General features: G+C 44.2%; 1 non-coding gene across 1 annotated transcript; it reads right to left on the reverse strand.

The window, feature by feature from the left end:
• Positions 1–18,141: 18,141 nt before the first annotated feature.
• LOC118973601 (U6 spliceosomal RNA) lies at positions 18,142–18,248 on the reverse strand. Its single transcript, XR_005063044.2, has one exon. It is a non-coding gene; the product is annotated as a U6 spliceosomal RNA (small nuclear RNA).
• Positions 18,249–20,547: the final 2,299 nt, after the last annotated feature.

Genomic DNA, 20,547 nt, shown 5'->3' on the forward strand with positions numbered 1-20,547 from the left:
AGTTTCACTACTCTCAGGCCTCAGTAATGCATCTTAGCCACATGGAATGACATCCATTATCATGGCTTATAATCGGTATAGATCTAATCACATTCTGAAAACTCCACTATCTAAGCCACACTCCTGGGACTTTTTTCTGTTTTCAGTAATATTATAAAGGACTTGGCATATCTCTCTTTTCAAGTTGCAGACCCCTGGAGCCATTGCTCCTGCTTGCATTAGGGAAGTGCTGTCTTACACACCACATGGGACCGCCTGATGGTATTCCGCTCACGGACACTTTCTGGAATAGGGGACCCAGAGCCATTATCCTACATCACTGACTTATAGGCTATCTATATGAAATACATTATTTATTGATAGCTCCATCACTGGGTTTTAAATATTTGGAAAGCCTTTCTCATACATGCACTGAAGTCTTTACAAAAGCACATCTTACAGCTCTCAGTCCTGGGCTGGGTGGGCTACAAGGGATATTTGTTTTCATTTATTTGGCTTCCAGAGTTCTGCTTTCTTCATGAGGTAATCTGGATTTTTCTGTGTCTTCTGGGAGTAATATACTGAAGAGGACATTAGAGAGGAAGTGGAGAGTAGACGCATAGGTTTTTGCAATGCAATTCTGAAGGGGAAAAAAAGGGACCAAGCAGAAAGAACCCTAGAACAATATTCCAATTTGTAGAGAATGAAAGTAGGTCTGATATTTATGTGCCAAAGGCGTCAGGGAAGAACATTCAGGTATATTTAGCTGTGTTATGATGCAATATTCTTATGAGCAGAACTAAGGCCCCAAACCCAGTGTACGGGGGGTCTGAGGATGGCTGATCTGTGTGGACGCACAGAGGCCATTTTTAGAAGTGACCATGAGAGAAAGGAAGATGTTGCTGCTTACTGCCTCCTGAGGTCAAGCTTCTCTGCACTTTGAGGTGAGAACAGAGGTAAGGCAAGAGCTAATAATCCTCACCACGTCAGAGTGGCTGTCAACTATGGACCCTGAGACTGGACCTCACGGACTGCTCTACTGGGGAAGCCAATGATGAGCCCATTCATTTTTGTCCTGCTTGCTCTTCAGATTCTTGGCATCTGGCTGAACTCCTAGCAGAAGGTCTTGATTGCATCCCAGAGCCCCCTTCCTATTTTCTGTTTTCAGTAAAGCTTTTCTGGACCCAGCAGCCTGAAGGTGGCATTCATTCTGTTTCAGGTGAGCTCACATACCCACCTAGCTGTACCTTCCTTCTCACTGTGATTGCTGTTTGGCTCACTGTCCCCTGAGTTTTGTCCTGTTTCCTACCTAGCCTCCAGGTTCTCACTTAGACTGAAGGTCTGCTGCCTTGAACCCAAAGAGTTTGTCTGCAGCCCTCACCAGCTGCAGAAGGTTGGATCATACACCACATGTGTTAGTCACTAACTCAAGTAAGTCTTGAGCATGAAGAGGAGATGGGGTTGGGGGTTGCTTATCCATGTGACATTTCTTTCTCAGTTCCTCTTCATGAGGAGACAAGTTGAATGGGAGATAGTCCACCAAGAATTCCTAGCTGATGAAGATGCTAGCAATGGAATCCAAAGCTTCCCCCTCAGTTGGTGACATCAGCTTAAACTAGTGGCTGTAGAAGGAAACTGATAGAAGCACTGAGAGCCTAGCTCTTTGACACCAAAACAGGTTCCCAAGCCATGGAAGGTTTCTGCTGCAGGGTTATCTCTTACCGGTCCTCATGGACAGTGGCTCAATGTGTCTTCCAGGATTAGGGTGCCAGTCCTATAGGCTCACAGATTTGATGGTCAGTACACCCAAAAGCTATGGTGCTCTGGAGTTCTGGATGATGACAGTCCGAATCACAAGCAAGCCCATAATTCCAGGGAAATGACAGGAGTGTTTTTCCCTGACAGCAAATCTGCATGACAAGCCAAATTATCCTCAGAAGGAGGGGGAGGGAGTGTGTCAATACCATGACCATCTGGTGATGACGCTGAGATGCTCTGATGGAAAGAACAGCTCCCTGTACAGACTGGATACTCTCGCTACACTCTCACTTCCATGGCTAGAGGCATAGCACCCATGTCTGGTCCTAGACCCCGCCGTTTTCATGATTCCATTGCTGTCACTCCAGCAGGATCCCCCAGACCTGTCTTTGACATAGCCGTTCAGTCTAGCATCGACGGTTGGTGTTGTGTGTGTGTGTGTGTGTGTGTGTGTGTGAGGGTTTGAGTGGTGGGTAGTAATGTTATCGTTACTGTTAATTGAATACCAGACACAGTTCCTGATCTGAGGATCTCAGAGTGCATGGGAGAGACAGTCGTACAGTGAGAATACTGTGGCTAAGGCCAGAGACAAAAGATGTGTTTCCAACATACACAGACTTTGGAGAAATATTATGCAAAGAAATGTAAGAAGCAAATCCCCTTTCCAGCCCTTTCCTACTCTCCTTTCTTCCCTGGAAATAATCACTATTCAGGATTAGTGAACATAATTTCAATTCCCTTTCAATATAAATACATCTATTTAAATGTACTTGAGTTTTTTCATTTTCCTAAGTGTCGATTTCTTAGGTTGCCTTTTTTTCCCCCACTGACCAATGGACCTTACTTTCATGTAAGTACACGGGGGCACAGTTAGGGGTGAGATGGCATGGTACGACCCAAAGAAATCTGCATCCAGTATATAGGAGCAGGTTTTCACAAACATGGAAGAAATGAATTCCTTCTGGACAAGGCAGCATAATGTGTTAGTTAAATCTGCAGCATGGGAGTCAGAAAATTGTTTAAGTTGTTATTTGAAAGATTACAATATGCTTCTATAACTTTCTAGTCAGGTCATTATTATGGAAGTAGTATCTTTCTAATTCACACTGAAATGTCATATGAAAATATGACTAAAAATTCTACTAATATAGTCTTCTTTTTCTTCTATTAATTTTATTTCTGGGGGCATCAGACTTGCTTATTTGCTCCAAGCTGGAAGTTCCCTAACTGCTCCTCCCTCTGCAAAGATCCTCCAATGTTTATACTGTCATTTTTTACATTTTTGCTTTCTTTAACTCTGATTCCACCTCTTCGTATATTTCAAGAATTCTTCAAAATTTCTGGCCCATTAACTAAACTACTTATGTTTTCCTATGAAGGTAGGAATAGACAGACAGACAAGTAGGCAGGTAATACAAATACATCTTTTCAACAACTTAATAAGATTTAGAAGCAAGAGGGAGAGAGGGAGGCACATATACTCAATACATTATGTGAATTAAATCTTTATTTTATTGGGGAAGTCTCTTTACAAGTTCTTTCTAGGATCAAACCAGGGACTGATAATAGCCACAACTTAATGACACAGTACCAAATTTTAAAATGCTTATTCTATACCAACCTCTTTAAGTTTAATCTTAGGAAGAAACCTGAGAAAGCCTAGCTATTCTTTTTTATTGTTCTTAAGAAAAACTCACACTTAGAATTTCATCCACTAATAGAAGCCAAGGTTTTCTAAAGTACCTGTTAATGCCAGCTGGCAAAAATACTCTTATTACTTTGTTCACCACATATTTTACTGGTCACCTATTCTGTACCTCTATAGAAAGTTCTGGGAATATCAATGAATAAGGCAGACGTAACCCTTGCATTCAACAATTTGAGTGGTACAAACCTCTTCACATTTAAATCTGTCGGTTGGGAATTTTACACTGTGATAGGTTTGGTTTGTACATCTCAGTACATGCAGTAATGGCAGCATATCTTTAGGTAATTGCAAACTTTGCATAACGGTCATTAGAAAGTGCTTTCACTGGAGAAAGTCAGTGTTTTAGCAACCAGTGTATCCAGAGCAGCGCTGAGCACACAGTAATTTTCAGGCAATATGGATTCCAAGAATGAGCTTTCTAAATAGACAAGCAACAAATTCATCTCCATGGCACTGTGTAAGTTCATTTATATCAATTTTGTGTGAAGCATTACAAATCTGAGTGAAATTTGATCCAAGGAGTTCACAGTCTACTAGGGAGACAGATATACATATGCCTGTAGGGGTCTGCTTGGGCGGCCTCACCCCACACCGCACACTGGGGGCTTGAACAGCACAAGTGTATTCTCTCAAAGTTCTGGAGGCTGGAAGTCCAAGACTAAGGTGCTGGCAGGCTTGGTGTCCTCTGAGACCTCTCCTTGGCTGCTTCCTCCTATGGTTGTCCATCTGTATATGTGTGTCTCTGGTTTCTCTCTGAGTGTCCAAATTTTCTCTTCTTATAAGGACACCAATCAGATTGGACTAGGACTCACCTTAGCAGACTCACTTAAACTCAATCACTTCTTTAAAAAGCTCTGTTTCCTCTGAAGTGCATTGGGGTTTAGAGCTTCAATGTTACAAATTCAAGGGAAACACAATTAAGCCCATAACATTGATTATATTACGGTATGACTCGTTAAATAATAAGGTGAGATGTTTAGCAACTTGCAAATTTATCTGGAAAGAAGAACAGTGAATTTTAGAAGATACTAACACTTACTTATGTTCAAAGCTCTTTACAGAAGAATAATAGTGTTATTACTACATTTCTCATTTAATCCCTAAAGCACTTTGCACTAAGTAAAACCAAAACTTATTCTAGTGTCTGAAATACTATTTTTCTCTTAATTATAGAGAAGAATGATCTGGTTTTTAATGTGTCAACTTCTAGGAAGAAAGCCAGTGTTTAATTTAGCATTTCATTGAGATTTATATTGTTTCTTTGATCTGTCAATGCAAAGATCATTTGGCCGGGGTCCACTCTGTCATTAACATTCGGATACCAATGTCTTGTCCACCACATTTGCACCTGAAATGACTGAAGAAGTGTTTTGGACTCAACAGTTTATTTATGGGAGTCTATTCCAGGAATTGTTTGGAGGTGGAAGGGGGTAAAATGTGAGGTGGGCTGTACCACTTAAAGTAGAGCGTAGAGAACCAAGCACAGGCTTAAGGTGAATCAATAGACAGAATCAGTCACTCAGTCTTTGATTTATTCACCCAACAATTTATTCAAATAAGTATTTGTTAAATTAAGGAATAGCAGAGCAATTATTTACTGAACACCTATTATTTGCCAAGACTATGCTAAGCTCCATGGGGGATGCAAAACTGGAAGAAAGGATCCCTCCAGCAAAAAATTGAGAATTAGAATGAGAGGTGAAACTACCAAACCTGAGACAGAGGGCAATTAAATGACTCATTGAATGGCAGCAATGATAAATTGGTAGGACTAAGTCAGATGGTGCAAGTTGAGGAAAAGGGGTAAACAGCACTGGAAATGTGGGCAGACGGCTGTAAACATCAGGCAGAGAAGCTCTGACGTGAAGCAAAGAAGCAACGATATATACAGATCTGAAAATTCCTTTCCAGACAAATGAGTGACGAGACACCATGTCGAGGTCAGAAAAGAGAAAAAGAGGCAGGAAGCTGGACAGGGAGCAGAAGGAAGTTCCAGCAATCTGGGCAAGTGGTAAGGAGCCTGAGACTAGGGTAGGAATGGAGGGGAGATGAGCTACTTTGAAGGAAAAATGGGATTGTGTCCTAGGAAGTTTTAGATCATTAAATCTGAGTAACGTGCAAGCTGGGATACCACTGACAGAGTGGGGACAGAGAGACTGGGTTTGTTTGGGAGGGGAAGGCGGTGAGGATAGTCTGAGAAGATTGGGGAGCAATGCGTATGCCAGGTGGGACAGCCCACAGGCTCTTGGAGCTAAAGCACTGGGCTTTGGGGAGGAAACAGCCTTGGAGATACAGGCATTTCAAAGAGGACCTTCTGTAGGTAGGTATCTAATGCCATACTTTTCAGGAGAATATAATGTAGGTATACATTTAAACAGAACTTACATATTTTAGCATCAGTGGCGTAGCAGTATCAGCTAAGGTCCCAGGAACAGAATGAGCTCCTCAGCCATAGAGAGAAGAGCAAAGAACCAGTTCAGGAGACTGAGGGAGCCTCCAAACAGTAGGAGGAGAATCAGAGTGACATGGCATGGCAGCCAGAGGAAGACAGAGCTTCACGGAGACAGGAAGCTGCTAACGGGTGGGGGTGGGGGTGGGGAAGGAGCCAGGGCTGGTAGGTGCAGCTGAAAGTTCTAAGGTAGTGACGAGCTGGGAGTAGATCAGTAGACTGGTAAACCACTGGGGCCGTCTAAAAGAGCTGCTGACATAGAGCAACAGAAATGGGACCAGAGGCCAAGGGTTAAAGGTTAAGAATGAGGTAGGGAAAGAGAAATATGTGTCCTTTAGCAGGAGCCTTGGCATCCCAGTAGGCTGACGATGGGAGCTCTGAGGCCCACCTTGGACCACTCCCCAGGAATACACAACTGGCTGTTGCCCCTGCCGGGAGGCATGTCCATCCAGTAGGGTCATAATCCGAGATGATGGTAACAGGAGTCTGAACACGAAGGATTTTGTCCCTGGAGGACTAGAGAAGCCATGAACCTGAACTACACAAGCTGAACCAGTACTGCTTAGCTATTTTTGACGTAATCTATGAAATGAGTATCATTGTCTCTATGAAACCAGGCCAATAGAACGACAAGCAGTTACACCGATTAGCAAAGCACACCATGAGGCCACACATACCAGGGCACTCGCGGTTGTGGGTGCAGCCTGCACCTTGATTAAAGCACTTGACGGCGCCCCTAAGTGGTTTGAAAGCTGACGCTTGAAATCAACCCATGCGGTTTCACCGCAATTATTAAATTAAGGTTAACAAATGAGCTTCGTCTCATATGCCAGCTCTGATAAATGGGTTGTGGCTGCTAAGCATGCGTGGTTAAGAAAGATTCTGAGGCTCCTCAGGAAAGGGTATCTCTTGATTAGAGACTTTTGACCTGCGCATCACAGGGGGACGGTAGCACCGGTGCCTCCCACCTGCTGTCTGGCTCCTGAATGATCTCCTCTCATAACAGAAGATGACTGAAAACCATGACACTGTAAGATTCACTCTTTCTCCTTTCCACACATTGTTTACTGAGGCCGAAACCTGTGTTACAAACGCAGGATGGTCCCATGCTAGAGAAGAGCCAGTGAATCAGTCTAGAAGTGAACTGGGGGGAGCACAGGGAGCGACATGAGGATAGGGAGAGAAGGAGGGGAGAGAGAAAGAGGCGTGAAGAGACCGACAGGCAGAAAGAGGCAGAAATCAAGAGGATGATGGGCGTCTGTTCCTTCCCCACTTTTTTCCTCTCTTACTTTAATAAGTGTTCTTTTATTTCCTCCTTGTCTTTCTCAATCTGTATTTGGCAGCATGAGCCAGACCATCGTCCAGGGATCCGTAGAAACTCCCTAAGTCTCAGATGACACCAGCATCATTGGATAACTACATTAAGAATTCTTGCTTCCAAAGACTAAAATCTGCTTGAATCCTAAATATCTAAAACGCATACCATTCCTAGATAACAGAGAAGCCAGCAGTTTAACCATCTGCTTTGGCCCTTATGCTGCCCTGAGCTTTTTATTCAAAATCAGTTCAGAATCCCTACTGAAATTCTGGTTTTGGTCCTTGAAAATGTCCGTGTTCCACACGTCTAACTACAGGCACTATGAAGTATTTACTCAGTCTTCAAGGCCAGGACTTTGCAGCAAATGGGCTGGTTTTGACCACAGTCAAAGCTTACAGCAGCATCAGTCGCCGTTTTAGTTTAATTCAGTGTCACAAAGGCATTTCAGGCCAGGAATGCAGTACATTCAAAACCACTGCTTGTCTTGGTATCCTAATGTGAATTATTTATGCTCTTTCATCCTGGAGACAGCAAGAAGGAGAATAGAATGAATCAGCAATTTTGTTTGTAAAGCTGTATGGAGAATAAAAAGCACTGGCAAAGAAGGGGGAGTCTGAAAGGTATACATTCTTTACTTACGGTACTTCATTTAAAAGCACAGATCAGCCCTCCCACTTCCAATATTTCCTTTTTAAATGACCGGATCACAGTCCAGGAATAAGAGTCCTAATCAGCTTCTGTCACCGTGATAAACAAAACAATGCCCTGAATGCTGTGAGAACAAGGTATCCCCCCCCCCCCGTATGGCCGCTCACATGGGGTCTCCTGCTTTTCCTGGGCACCCCTGCCTCATATGCAAATCCTCACCGTCTCTAGAATCTGGTCCCCTTATCGGTATGTCATCCACCAGGCCTCATGTGGGTAAAACACAGGAGACTAAAAACGTCCAGCATGTCTCAGGAGAAATTAAGTATTTATTATGGGTGACTGGGGTCTGGTTTATTTGTGTAGGAGAACTTTATGCTGGGGTTATAATGAAACAGCTGCCTGAGATCCTGAAGCTGGATCCATTTAGGGTCCTCTTCACCTGCCAGGGCATGAGGAATAGCCCCAGCCGAGGGCAGGGCAGGGCAAAGGGTCCGTGTCAGCCTAACGGGAGTCCAGGAGCATGAATCCTCCCAGGAAAAGAGAGAATGAGTGACAATAGCTTCTAAAGAAAGAGTCTTCTCATGCTGTTCAGAGCATCTTCTTTAAACACTCTGGTCTTTTATCCCTGACCGAAGTGATTATGAGCCCAAGCCATCCTCTGGGAATGAAGGCATAAAATGTCAAATGAGAACATTCATTTGTTTTCTCTGATAACATCAATTCATGAGTTTTTTCACTGACTCATTCAACAAACCTCCTTCATATGTCTCCGCCGTGACAGACAGTCCCCGTGAGGGTGCAAAAAAACTTAAGAAGATAGGGCCCCTGCCCTCTGTGAGCTGAGGGGGCAGGGAGGGCTCCCTGGTGGGAAGGGTGCCTGGAATAAGATTTTATTTTCAGTTGAGGTATAACTGATGTACAACGTTATATTAGTTTCAGGCTTACAACATAATGATTCAGTATTTATATATATTGCAAAATGATGACCAAGTGCAATAAGTCTAGGTGGCATCTGTCACCACACATGGTTACAGAATTTTTCTTTCCCATGATGAGAACCTTTTAAATCTGTTCCCTTTACTCTCTTCAAATATATGTTAACACAGTATTCACTATACCATGCTGTACATTACATCCCCACCACCACTTATTTATTTTATAACTGGAGGTTTGTACCCTTTGACCCCCTTCCCCCATTTCTCCCACCTGCCCTACCATTCCCCACCCCCACCTCTGCCAATCACCAATCTGTTCTCTGTTATCTACGCACTTCGTTTTTGTTTTTTTAAGGTCCCATATTTAAGTGAGATCAGACAGTCCTTGTCTTTGGCTTATTTCACTTGGCATAAAGCCCTCCAGGTCCATGCACCTTGTTGCAAATGGCAAGATTTCCTTTCTTTAACAGGTGAATAATAGTTGAGAGAAGTCTTGATTTTTGTATGTGTGATTTATTTTCTTTCTAGTTCTCAAAATGATACCTCATTATCAAATACTTGGATACAGAATAGCATAATAAAAGATTAAAAGTCACTTCCACCTAAGGACAACACCTCATTTGGTGTAAATTCTTTTATTCCTGACTGTACTTGCCCATGTTTCATATTCTACATGCCATGGGGCTCAAGTGTGAAAATGAGAGAGATCAAGTGATGCACACCTTCCTCCTTGGTGAAGATGCACCCCTGCACCAGAGCTACAAGTCTGGGACATGGAGGGAAAGCTGCTGTGTAACTTTAGGTCAGCCTGGCCTCAGTTCTCTCCTCCCTACAATTCAAGCTGGTTGGCTAAGGTCACCGCCAGCAATGTAAGTTTTAGATCCCCATACTCAAAGTTGGTCTGTTCAAAATCACCTTGGCCAGGTAAATTGGGACTTACTACTCAGTTTCCATACACGACATTCTTAAAACACCCAGGCATTGTGTGTAAAAAGAGGACCAGCACCATACTTTATTTAACAGTTTCTCTTGAACTTAAAAATCCTCTGTAAATAGCAGCCTGGGGAAAGTGCCATTTAATACAGCGATGAGCTACTTTCCTATACAGATGAGTTCAATTCCAAGGCAGGGATCCTCTGAATTGCATTTGGAACAAAAGCTGGGGCCCGGGAGCAATCTCTCCCTGCCTTTCCCTGACAAACTCCGCCCTGCGGCAGTGTTTGCCGCATGCTGTTAGCACGCAGCGTCAGATCTCCGGCAGACTGGGGCCCACACACAGCAGTGGCCACTTTGGAATTTCAATTTGTTAGGAGGAATTAACTTTGGTTTGAAAAAGGTGGTGGTGGATCACGGGAGCTGTTAGCTAATAGCATATATCCCCCATGTCTTGTTCTTAGCAGATAAGTTGTGAAAATAAGAGTGAATGTTCACGGACATTTCTGTTTGCTCTTTGGTTCAGAGCTTGTGGGTATAAAGATAGATAAAAGGACACAAGTCCCTCAGCTGTGGGAGTGTAATGGAGACCTCCATCTGGCTCTTTGGTTTGGGTTTCTACAAGCTTAGGCTGTCTGATCAATAAGCTCCCGTTTGTTTTCCATACTCAGAAAGCAGAATTGATAAAAGAGCCTTTGATGTTCATTAGCCTGGGTCTACACAGCATGAAGTCAAGTGAATCTAGGTACTATGATTAGTATCAATGAACCAGTCTAGAAAACACAGTATCATCTCCCGAATTTGGGGAGAAACTGAACATTCAGAAACGGCTGCTCCAGTTGATGCTACAGAGACACACTTACAAATGCAGAGAGCCCCCCCTACACTCAGCTGAACCTGGGAACCCCAGCAGGGACTGTGAATCTCCAGCAAACATACCCTTCTTGATAATTAATTCCACCAAAGAATGTTCTTTTTCTTCTTGGCCTACTAGGGTTCACTGTCTTTCATATACATTGTTTTTAAGAAGGATGGCCCTTTCCCAAAATAAGCAGCTGTAGGTATAATTTATTATGCTGGTATTAATTTGATCATCTCACTAACGATTTTTAAACAGCCACCCAGATGCTTCTTAGAGCCTTTTGAATATGTATGATTTAAAGAGTAATTATGTTAATCTAGGCCAACTGGTCACCTCTCCACATTTGATTAATGGTATGTGGGCCTAACAGGAGATTGCTTATTAGATTATTTCTGTGCAAAAGAGGAAGGAAAGAAGACAGAGCCTGATGGATTTATAGGGCTCTTTAGAGAAGCTTTATGATGGCCTGAACGCATTTAGAGCCCATGAAGTTAGGAGGCCTTCTGTGCAAGCCCAGGGCACTGTGTTCTTGCCCAGGCAGCCACAGCCTTTTCATTCTGAACATAGTCAATTGCAGCCCCTAATGGGACAAGCCAGCACCTGTCTTGCTCTTAAAGCCAACTCAGTTTTAAACACAGGTCACCATCTGTGCCCAATACCTGTGATTCAAAGATGGTTCCCTTACTGTGGAGCTAATATTTTTCTTTCATATTTCTGACCATCTTAAGTGAAAGTAATTAAGCATCTGAAGCAGTGGGGTACCATTCTCAGGCCATCAATATCTCCGGGCATAATTAGACTAATGTCCTTGAACAAATCAATTAACTCCTTCACTCTGAAGTACAGCATTCCCCAGCTGGCTTGCAGAGTCCCCCTGGAAACCGTGTGCAGGCAACATTGACTGCCTCCAGGGTTGAGGCACGTGACTCCATCAATGGTCTTGTGGATGGTCCAGGAGGACAATGTTCAGGGACCTCCATGATGCCTAATGCAGCAGTGAATTCACTTCCATCTCATGGCAGGCAGTGCCTTGAATGCCTGCTTCCAGATGGCAGATGAAAGGCAGCTGATGGTCCAACCCCATGGAAAGTGTGTCCATGATAGAACTTGCAAGGGACACAGCAGCAAAAGTTTCTAGCATTTTTCAGGTAATGAGGTAACTGCACAGCTTGAAAGCCAGGAATGTAAAGGTTTTACGGGGAATGTCCTAGAAATAGAGCACTTGATTGGAATAGAGAATCTTTATAAGCCCAAGAGAGGAGGGAATGTAGGCCGTGAGGCTGGGGCAGAGGTGAGGGGCCAGCAGCTTGGAGTCCTAGTGGGCTGGGTTGTACATCAACCCGTGAATCAAGGACTAGTCACAGAATCAAGGACTAGGATCTGAGATTTTTAATAGACTTATTTTTTAGAGCAGTTACAGGTTCACAGCAAAATTGAAAAGATTTCCCATACACCTCCTGCCCCACACATGCATAGAATCCCCCACCAGAGTGGTACCTTTGTTATGATAGATAAACCTACATTGATACATCACTATTACCCAAAGTCCACAATTTACGTGAGGGTTCACTCTTGGTGTTTACCTCCTGTGGGTACTGACAAGTGTCTAATGACATGTATCCACCACTGTAGTATCGCACAGAATATTCTCAGTGCCCTAAAAATCCTCTGTGTTCTGCCTATCCATCCCTCCCTACCCAACCCCTGATAACCAATCATCTTTTTACTGTTTCCATAGTCTTGTCTTTTCTAGAATGTCATACAGTGTGTAGCCTTTTCAGACTGGTTTCTTTCACTTTGTAATATGCATTTAAGGTCCTTCTATATCTTTTCATGGTTTGATAGCTCATTTCTTTTGAACACTGAATAATTAGCTTTGCACCTGCTGGCTTTGGCCCATTTGCCTGGATTATTGCAGCTCTCTCATCTGGAATGTCTAGCCTGTTTTAAGAAATGACAGGACTGTACTTGGTTTGGAGGCTTTTCATCAGGGGAAGCCATTTTAGAGATCATATGATGAATAGGAGAAGTCACTAAAAGCACCCGTAGTTGCTGTGAGGAAAAGATTCTGTGTGGGGACCTACTAAAAATAGTATTATTATGCTGAGGGTCTCAGTGCTGCCAGATTGTGGAAATAAAGAAGTATTGGAGATGGTGATGTTATTTAAGTGCTGTCCCTGGTGCACCTCTAATAATTGAATCTTAATTAGGGTACATGGGAAGTGATAGAAGTGGATAGGAAGTAATAAAGAAGGAGGGGTGAGAAGAGAGGAAGGAAAAGAAAAGATACTGGAGTTATGGTTCCTTGAATGAGTCAGCTGTCTGCTTGAACACTCTTGTCAGTGCTGTTGCAGGATAATCCTGCATCGCCACTTTCCCTCACTGTCAGTACAGCTGAGCTTGGTACCAATACACTGTCAGGGGTCGTGTGTGTGTGTGTGTGTGTGTGTACACCACATGTGTTCAGAGGTATCAGGAGAATCATAACAGCAAATCGATGAGCTGTATGTATTAAAAACTCAGTCCTCAGAAATGACTCATTTCCTCCAAACAACCCTCTCTGTGTGATTGATAGGTAGCCAATTCCTGTCAGCCAATGCATATGCTCTCCCACTGTCTGAGATGATAAGGAGGTTCTCTCCGAGGAAGGATGTAACAGTAGCTCTTTCATGGTTATATGCACAGAGAAAACAGAAAAAGAGAATTCCAGACTTGTGAAAGGTGGTAAAAAGGAAAAACACAACCTAGAACATTGAAATAGTCCATAGACCTTGTGAGTCTACACTCTGCTGTTATCTATGTGGCCTTGGGCACTATATGATCTTTAACATCTCATCTACATACATTAGCTTAGAGCTACAATGTATTTCCTTCCATAAATGGTCATCTGCAACTCTCATAGAATCTCCTGTATTCTAGTCAGCTGTATCATCCATTCATCATTTGTTCTTTGATCTAACAAATATTTATTGAACGCTTAGTATATGTCAGGCCCTGTAAAATCATCATATTGTGACCTCCCTGACAGCACGTTCATCTTCATATTTTCTACTGTCCAATCCACTGTCATGGGGTACCCAGGCATTATTTGTTGGATTGAGCCAAATGGGGTCCTTCAGCCAAAGCTAAAGGTCAGACATGCTGTTTTACTGCTGGAATACTTCATTGTGTTAGAAACAGCACAATTTTTGAAGCCTCACAGGCTAGGGTTCAACGCTCAACTCAGTCACTGCTTGGAGAACCTGGAAACCTACTTGAGTTCAAGGCACCTCAGTTTTCCCCATCACAAAATGGGATTTATAAATCCTGCCTCAGGGTAGTAATTAGGATGCAGTAAGAATGTCCAAGTAAAACAGTCCTTAAAGTGGCTGAAACATAGGGGGCTCTTAGTAAATAGCTGTGATTGTTTTTCCCTAATTTCATCTGGGTTTCCGGGGCCCTACTTTATAATGACTGCATTTTTATCCTGCACCTTCCCTTTGAACCAATGTTGCTTTGGTGCTGTGAAGGGTTAACCCAGTTCTTAGATGCTAACTGAGTGGGAAAACATGCCTCAGAAGTCCCATAGGTGAGGTAACATGAAGATGCCTCATGGTGCCTGGAAAGGCACTCGCCTGGGCGTCAGACGGCTGTGAAACCTGTCACTTACACTATTAGTGAGTTGCTAAAAGCTCTATGAAACTCAGTTTTCTTGTCTGTAAATACTGGGATAAAAACCAACTTCCAGGATTCATTATTCACTTTTCATTCAACAAATACTTATTAAATGTCTTCCTGAGTGGCAGGCATTTGGGATGCAGACAAGACTGAAATGGTTAATGTCCCTTTTGATTTCCCAGGGATAGTAAAAGGACCAAATCAAACCAAATGTTACAAGGGAGACACCTGGCACATACTCTGTGTCTGAAGAATGCCCACTGAGTGCCATCTGCTGATCAAAGGGGGCCTTCAGGTCAGCCCTCTTCAGCCTCCCCTGACACTTCGCTTCCAGAAGATGAACTTAACATGCCTCTTATCATGCCTCAGAAGGAACAGACAGAACCGGGTAACGACTCCCTCAGCCTCTGTCTAGTCTATCCAGTCTCTTCCATTTCAAGACCTTCAAGTTATCTCTTACTTCACATGATAGAGAAATTCCATGGTAACCCAGGAAAGCCATGTGGCTTAGTTAAGTAAGGTCAGGAATTCTAGCAAATCTGGGCTGCAGGAGAAGTGGGAGCCACAGAGCTGGGCCTTTGAATCTTTCCACCCACCTGGGCCAGTAGGACCAGTGCCTTCCAGACAGAAGGGAGAGAAGCATGTCTTGCCAATGGGTTTCAGCCTCAGGCAAGTTCGCTATGGATTCAGTGTGACCAAAGAAATGATAGCAGAATGGTCTTGGGGTGAAAGGGTTATACCCAACTGTATTTCCACGGTGGCAGGTCAATCACTAAAATCTTGTTTACTCACAGTGAGTCTGCCTGCAGCGAGCTGGTCTCTGCCTCTGGGCCCCTTTGCCTGCACAGCCGTCCTCTGGGCCTCTGTCCTCTGTTCTGCTCTCCTGCAGCCTTGCAGCCTTGCCACCATGTTGCACCCAGAGCACTGGGCAGAGCTCTTTATACAGAGTCAAATTGCCCACAGGTGTGCAGTGAGCTAGTCAACCAGGGCCAGGTGAGAATCCTGGCCACAGGAACTCTCATTTTATCCACAAGCATATGCCCTGAGAGTGCCAGGGGACCAGACACTGGGCTTAAGGAGTCCAGACAAGACAGAATACAGAATACTAACTGGCATCAGAGAGGGCACCGTGTTGAGTACAGTGTTGATTTTTTTCTAAGCATATTGATCGTATTAGTTTGTATTGTGTAAGCACCCTTGGTAATTTCCAGCTTCCTTAAGGAAAATCAAATCCTCATCCTCCAAGATTATTAATGCAGAGGAACTCTATATGGCACACAGGTGGGGCCTAGAGCCCAGAGCCCTGTCCTCATCACGTGTCCTCTGCTGCTTTCTCACTAATTGCCAGTCTGCAAAGACTCATGCAGACCTCATGCATTCCATATAAACCTAACATACTTTGGAGACAATTGATAAAATACTTCTTTGCTCTGTCAATTAAAATTTGGGGGATAAAGCAGAGGGCCTTTATGTAAGTCCAACAATTCTGCTGTTATTGGACCTTAAGAAATACCGGAAGTCAGCACCTCAGCTTTCAGTTTCAACTGACCATATTTATGTGCTTCAGTTGGCACAAAATCTTCCATCTCTGAAGAGACAGAACATTTTGATTGCTCTGCCAGCATCAATCTTTCTGCTTTGAGCCTGAAATAAGAATTAGTGGGAGAACATTTAAATTCAGAAGAAACAAGATGTTAAGGTTATTCATCTCTTGTCATAGAAGCAAATTCAAACCCTATTATAGGTCCACAATTGGAAGCTTTAGGTGGTAAATAGCTATTTATGTTTACATTTCTTTTGGAGAAAATGATTAGTCACTGTACAGTTGACGCTTGAACAAGGTTGGGATTAGACACACTAACCCCCACTCAGCTGAAAATCTGCATACGAACTTTTGACTCCCCAAAACTTAACTAGTTACAGCCTACTGGTAACCCCTGAACAGCATGAGCTCGAATTGCCTGGGTCCACTCACACATGAACTTCTTTCAATAAATATATTGGGAAATTTTTTTTTGAGATTTGCAGCAATTTGTTTATATTTTTCTCAACTATGAATGACCCCATGAGTTGTATGAATTTGTGTGTATAAGTTTTGATAAATGTTAACTTTTTATAATAGATTTGTGTATGTTTTATGGTAGTAAATGATAAAATAGACTGGTATTAAATATATTTTATGCTGTCATGACTGTGGATAAAATGAGAGTTCCTGTGGCCAGGATTCTCACCTGGCCCTGCAGTGAGCTACACACCTGTGGGCAATAAATGGCTGTTGACTTTATAAAAAGAGCTCTGCCCAGTGCTCTGGGCGTGACATGGTGGCAGGGCTGCAAGGTTGCAAGAGAGCAGAGCAGAGGCTGGAGTGGTGGCAGCGCCGAGGACAGAGGCCCAGAGGATGGCTGTGTGGACAGAGGGGCCCAGAGGCAGAGACCAGCTTGCTGCCTGCACACTCACTCTGAGTGAACGGGATTCTGGTGACTGACCTGCCACCTGGAAATAAAGTTGGGTATAACCCTTTCACCCCAAGAACATTTTGCTGTCAATTTCTTTGGTCACATTGAATTCATAATGAATTTGCCCAGGGCTGAAACCCATTGGCAAGACAGTAACATATCTAAATCTTTCTTAATTTTTTTTATATACAAATCTGCATGGTTCATCTGGGAGTTTTTCAAATTGTTCCAAATCTCCAAAATATTTTCCAGTACACTTATTGAAGAAACTCCACATATAAGTGGATCCACACTGTTCAAATTCATGTTGTCCAAGGGTCAACTGTACAGTCATAATAACCTTAAGGTTTTTTTTTTTTTTTATCACTTTTCTTCCCCAGAGTGACTTCTAGCTTCTCATTTCCTTCCATGGAATCTTACTAGAAATATTTTTCTACAGTGGCATATCAGCGCACTTTGAATTTCTTTAAAATGTTTAAACATCCATTCTTATGAGGTTTTCATTCAAACAAATTTTAGATTTATTCCTTACCTGCCCTTTTTTATTTTGAATATCCGATTTCATATGTAAACCCAACAGTTTCTAATTCTTTCTCAAATATTTATCTTCAGGTCTTGTTTTCATGAGTACTCCAAAGCAAAAGACCTTTTTTCCCATCCAGCTTCCAAATCAGTTGTATTTGGCTAAGAATACCATTCAAACCCACTTTCTTTTCTAGATTCTGCCTTGGAAATGTCTGCCTCTTCCAACTCAGTTTGAACATTGAGTTCCTGATACCCTATCCTGATCCTCCCAATGATCATATACTTTTGTTTTTAGGAGTTTCTTCCTCACCTGCAATAGAATCTTCCATTGTAGGAAAGTCAATGCTTGTATAACATAGAAAATTCCAGAAGTTAGAAAACCAGACATTCAATCTTCCATCTACCATTTGTAAGCTGTAAACTTTCGCAAGTTACATGACCTCTCTGAGCCTGGATTTCTTCATCTATAAAAGAAGGGTGAAGATTCATCCTTGTAGGTTGTTAGACTTGAAAGGATCACTCTGTAAAAGTGCCTAATGAAGTTTTGGGCCCATACTGGTGGTCAGAATGTGGGTGGGCCCTGAACACCACACAGGTGTATTCTAGGACTCACGGTATCTCATGTCCAGACTGCTGCAACAGTCCCCAAACTGACAGAATCTTCTCCTTGTTAATGGGTCCTGCACCACAGTGCCAGATTAATCGTCTCAAAACATCATTTTTATTATGTCACCCTCTTGGCTGAAAGACGGTATCAGTAGAGCATAAAAATCCTCCTCATATTAAGAGTCCTCTGTGACCTACAGATAGCACTGAATCCTGCCTGCATCCCGGCCTGCCTCCCTGCCTACTCCCCTTGACCCTCATGGCCCTGTCCTCTCCAAGGCTCCCTCTCCCCCAAACTTTTTTTTTTTTAAATATGGAACACTTCACGAATTTGCATGTCATCTTTGCGCAGGGGCCGTGCTAATCTTCTCTGTATTGTTCCAATTTTAGTATATGTGCTGCCAAAGCGAGCACTCTCCCCCAATCCTGACATAAGTCTTTACAGCTAATTCTGTCCTAACATCACCTCTTTAATCTCTTAGTTCCAAAAGCACCCACAAACACATGTAACACACATTTTCTAGAGTGCATATTTTGCATACTTCATATATGTTATTAATAAACACACAGTGTGGCATGTGTAGCTCTTTCTTTGTCTATGTGGAAATTTCATCACCACCACCAAGGCACCAGACCACCTCAAGGCAGGAGCCACACTACTTCCAGCATAGCTCCGGGTTCAAAGCTGGTTCTCAACATACACTATGGTCCCCATCATTTACCATGTTTCTTGCGAATCAGAGCTGGTCTTTTATTCAACACGCACACACTGATATTGTGCCTCTATAACATACACTCCCTGTCTTCTGGGCGTTTGCAGGCTGAGAGGCAGGCGGTTTATAAAACGAGGACACCGGCTCCAGATGCCCAGTAGCATGCACAGCAGCGGCCTCCACCCGTGCCCCGCTTACAGAGGGCACACTGTGGGCCGCGCACGGCAGCGTCTGTCGTAGAAAACTGAGCACAGGTTGTTTCATTTCATCCCCTGGAAACCTATGCCCTGGGGAACAGAGCGTTTTCCGTGTTCTGCACGCCCAGAGCGCTGAAGGGGATTGTCTGCGCTGACGGGGCTACCAAGGGGCTGAAGCAGAATCTGACGCAAGCCTGTCTCAGTCTAGAGGGTTTTACCACCGTGCAGAGGGTGTCCTCATCCTCAGGCCCACATTTCGAGCCCAGAGGTGGTTCTGCCTAGGGGGGTTCCCGAGGCCATGGTGGCCCCAACAGCAGAGGCCGGGGGACCTCATCCCCAGACGCAGCCACAGGGCCCCTGGGGCACCTGCGCTCCCCCTGGGAAGCCGCAGCGGCGCTGGAAACTGTGGGGACCACACCCTTCCTCGGGCCCCACCCCGTGCTCTGCCGGGTCCCAAGGGCCGAGGCTGAGCGGGTACCCCGCCCCCTGCTCCGAGGAGGAGTCTGCGCCCAGGGCCTGCTTCCTGCCTCTGGGTGGCCCGGCCTGCGGCAGGAAGGAGGACTGGGCGCACCTGCTGCAGGGCTAGAATCTACACACGTGTCCTTTAATCCTCGCAATAAACCTTCCACAGGAATATTATTATCCCTGTTATTGCATGTTTGGAACTGGGGCACAGAGAAATTAGAAAGTAGGTGACTGCGGAAACCCACAGCAGAGAGGGGGTTGAGAGGCTTCTTACCGGAGCACATTGGGGCCATAGGCGGAGCCCCGCTGGCAACGTGCTGACCCGGGGAAGAGAGGAGGGCGGCCTCAGCACCCTTCACCTCGCCCTGGAACAAGCCCTGCCCCCCGCCTCTCCTCCACCACATCGCCTGTACTGAGTGAGGGTTCACCACGCGCCAGACGCCATGCAAAGAAAGCACTTCCCGGGTATCATCTCCCCTATCAGTGCTACGAGCTATTATTATTAATACCATTTTACAGAGAAGGCAACTGAGGCATACAGTAGATTTGAGCTCGCCAGTGAGCGAACGCAAGACCAAACACACATTCATTCCGGATTACTGCACTGCAAAAAATCAGCAGTCCCCGCCCAGCCGCTCGGGGATAAGGGCCCCCTGAGCTGATGCCACCCAGTCTCCCATTTCTTGGTACCTCTGGGGAGTTAACAGCCAGCTCAGCCATGCAGGGGGTGCTTTGCGGCCTCCCCTTTCCTCCCCTAAATTCGCCTTTCTTCCTTCTGCTCTTCAACCTTGAAGTCCTCCTTACTAAATCTCGGGGAGCACAAGTTAGATCAATGCTCATCACGTGGGAAGGAAGCATTCAACTATTTATCTCTGTTCACAGGAAAATGAAAGGAAAGGCTATGCCTGCATTGCTAATGTACTTGGTTGGAATATGCAGACCTCCCTCAGGGGGCAAATTATCAAAGAATGCCAGGAACTTCTCTGTGGAGACGGCTTTCCTGCACCTCGTGATCACTCACATAGGATGTACAGCCCTTTTCAAAGGTCCCTGGAAAGGTTCAAATGAACTTGAAAACCTAGGTGGAAATATGGGAAGCGTTTTCCCCTCTAAATAAAACTGGGTTTTTATTAGATCAGTCAGGCCAGATCTAAGAAATCTAAGAACTGTAACCTAAAAACACCGTCTTTCAGTCCTACACAGATTGCAGCCCTGGGGGCCGAGCCCCTCCTGGAGTCCCTTCTGAGATGGCTCTTTGTCTGATGGCGGTGTCAGGTTCTTCTAGGTCAGCCAAAGATGAAGCTTAGCTGGAGGGAATTCCGTGCTGTGCCTTTAACA

This window comes from Manis javanica, chromosome 3 (assembly GCF_040802235.1).
Source record: "Manis javanica isolate MJ-LG chromosome 3, MJ_LKY, whole genome shotgun sequence".
In the NCBI taxonomy this organism is placed as follows: Eukaryota; Metazoa; Chordata; class Mammalia; order Pholidota; family Manidae; genus Manis; species Manis javanica.